Below are 3,059 nucleotides of genomic sequence, written 5' to 3' on the forward strand. Positions count from 1 at the left end.
AGATATTTTTATAATTATTATTGTCTGAGCTCAGTTTCATCTGAATTACACTAAATTTTTGGAGACTTCCCTCATATTCCTGGACAGTGCTGGGCACAGAGTAGGTACTCCTTAACCACATACTGAATAAAATAAAGATTCTTTGATTCTATCAGAGATCTAGAGCTGGAGGAGAGAGAGGACTTCTGTGCCTGGCTTCTGGGTTTGAGATCATAATTGTAGCTGATGGGGGTGGGAAGATAGGACGCGTTATAAAACCTCTCACACCAGAGCCCACATGAAGACACTAAATCCATAGTATTGACAGACTGTTAACTCACTTCCCCCAGGCACCCAGAGAACACCCAGCAGATGGAAATGTACCCAAGAGACAGCAGCCATGGTATTTTCCCCACATCACCAGGCATGAGGCCAGAAGTGGATTTGGCCACAGCACACAAAGGGATCAATCATCTGTAAATAAGTCGCCTACGTAGTCTCAGAGATGATTCTTCATCTCTAAACGCTGAGTCATCGCCACAGGAGCTGACGTGTAAAATCTCTATGGCTTCTGGGTTTGGGATCCAACCTTGATTTTGCAAGTTGCTCTCCAACCCAAAGGCCCTGTCTTCCTCCAAGTTGGACAGCATTTGGGAGCTCTCCATCACCGACCGTCTTCAGGAGGGGGCACGGGTGGATTTCAAGAGCTACTGTCATTTACCTTCTCTTGGGAAGGCAGAAAAATTATTCGAGAGGGTTATCATGGCTGCAGCGGATGGTGGGGGGGTGTGGAGGATGGCTTGTTTCTTGAGGGCATCCTGATGGAGCTGTGTGACTCAGGCTCAATTAATCTCTCTGAGACTTAGTTGCCCTCATCAGTGAAATAGGAATGGTAAACAGTGCCTATTTTATAAACCTATGGAGATTCACCCATGTAAGGCGAAAGTAACTTAATTTGTTCCCAGTGGAATCATGTCACCACACACCCCTCCTTCTCAGCATTTAGTAATAGCTGCTTACAATAGCTAACTTTTATTGAGTACGATGTCCCACGCATGCTCTCATTCACTCCCCCACAAACCCTATTACTATTCCCATGAGATGACAGAACTGAGACACAGAGACGTGAAGTTACTTGCCTAAGGTCACGAGGCTAAGGATTGGCAGAGCTGGGATTTACCCCTGGATCATCTGACTGCAGAGCTTGGGCTAATGCCTTGCACCTCTTCTAGAAAATACCTATATTTTAACAAAGATAACGTTTTCACCTAAATAAACAGTGGACATTTCAGATTGTACATCCAACTCGTGAGAGAGACAGCTGGGGACGACAGGGTCTGCACTACACCTCACCCATGATTCTCCTACCTCGGTTTGAGAGCTGACTACCTAAAACAGGGAATGGAAAATTAACCTTGCTCATCATTTCTCCCTTCCCAGACATCCTTCCTCAATCTTAAATGAGGAGCTGTAATCTATTTGGTCTGTTAAGAGACTTTTCAGGGTCTCAGAGCTTAGGGAACTGAGATAAAAAGGGCAAGAGGCCCCAACTCCACAGACACCATCACCCGTGCTTTGTTTTTTAAGAAAGCACTATGTATCCCACCCCTACTCGGTACCAGGGCCTGGTCTCAGTACGTGGCACACTTTATCACTACCCCTCACAAAAATTTATGAACTAGCAACTAAAACCCCATTTCACAGACGAGCAAGGGAAGTCAGAGCAGTCACGTGGGCTCTCAAGACAGACCACCGGTAAGAAAGAGATAGGTGGGGGGGGGGGTCTGGTCCGGGGCTGCCTGGCTCCAAAGCCAGGACTCCCACATCACCACACTGTGACCCCAGAAAGCTTCCTTGGGTCTACAAACCTGCTCCTTGCTCCAGAAGGTTTCATTAGTCTGTCTGTTACCGGGTGGCAGCTGAAACTGCCAGGCTGGATAAGAGGCTGTCGAGCTTGGCAGGAGATGGAAGTGGCACATAAAACAAAAGCCTTTTTGGAGACAGAAAGGAGATGCAACCCAGGACGCCAGCTAACATATATTAGGGGTATAATGCGACTCAGGTGGTAAGCGAACTTTTATCACACCCAGGAGGAGTGGAACTAAAAAGGTTCACGGGCCAGGATTCCTACCTCGGATGTCCACCGCAGTTTTGAAGAATGTTCTTATACCACCCCTCAGAAAGGTCACCTCACAGGCCAGCACCGCAGAAACCCTTCCACGCATGGAAGATTTTGACGTAGTAATATCTTGAGCTAGAAGCCATGGAGATTTAAAAGAAAAAAAGTCCGGTAACAGATTCTGACACCTAACTCTGAGGCAATTTGGGGCCTATTGAACCAAAATTGGCCTCAGCATCACATACTGGGAGAATTATAATCTGAAATAACATTTCCGGAGGGCATTTTAGCAATATGGATCAAAGAGCTTAAAAATATGCATGGCCTTTTATCCAGCCATTCTGCTTCTAGCAGCGTATCCTGAGGAAACAATCAGAGATTTGCACAAATGAGTTTATAACAGCATTAGTTTTCAAACAATAAATAATAATGAAGCGATCTACATGTCCAGTAATAGGGGGTGGGTTAGATTGACTCACAGTGGTGAAGTAGGCAGATGCCAGTTCAAAGCTCATGACTTTGCCTCGAGATCCTGCTTTTCCTCTAGTGCTGCCCTGCAGTGACACCCTCATCCATGCCAGTGTACCAGGTAGAAACCTGGGGGTGCTCCCGGATGCCTCTCTTCTTCCCTCCCCTAGCCAATCAGCCCCCAAGTCCCGTCCCACACAAGTCCTAAGAAGATCTCATATTCATCTATTCTCTCTTGTTCCCGTGGCGTAACCCTAGTCCAAACCACCACCCCTTCTCTCCCGATTACTCTGAGGCTCCCTGAATCCACCCATAGTCCCCATTTCTAATCTGCTCTCCCTACCATGTCCAGAGTTCTCCTTCTAAAAGGAGATCTGATTAGGTTTCTTCCCTGCTCTCCTGCAAATTCTTCCCATTGCACTTATAATAAAACAATTTTATCTCATCCCCAGCTGCAAGACCCAAAGCCGGGGTCAGCAAACTTTTCTATAAA

This window comes from Acinonyx jubatus, chromosome A1 (assembly GCF_027475565.1).
Source record: "Acinonyx jubatus isolate Ajub_Pintada_27869175 chromosome A1, VMU_Ajub_asm_v1.0, whole genome shotgun sequence".
Taxonomy (NCBI): domain Eukaryota; kingdom Metazoa; phylum Chordata; class Mammalia; order Carnivora; family Felidae; genus Acinonyx; species Acinonyx jubatus.